Below are 224 nucleotides of genomic sequence, written 5' to 3'. Positions count from 1 at the left end.
TGCTCTCCCACGGGCGTCACCCGCAGTTGCTTTTTAGGCCTGAGGGCCCCCAGCCTCATTCCCCTCCCTAAAAACAACCTTCCCAAGACCCTTCCCACACCTCTACAGCCCCATGGTGCAGAGGGAGCTTGGCCTTGCTCAAAGCACCTCTCATGGAGCAGAGATGAGCCCTCGTTGTACTGAGCTCTGGGGAGACGCACAACCCAAATGCCACCAAAAGTATA

The sequence above is a fragment of the Nestor notabilis genome, unplaced genomic scaffold (assembly GCF_000696875.1).
Source record: "Nestor notabilis isolate BGI_N333 unplaced genomic scaffold, ASM69687v1 scaffold20033, whole genome shotgun sequence".
Classification (NCBI taxonomy): Eukaryota; Metazoa; Chordata; class Aves; order Psittaciformes; family Psittacidae; genus Nestor; species Nestor notabilis.
The sequence above is the reverse complement of the archived record's forward strand: the minus strand, read 5'-3'. Positions refer to the sequence as shown.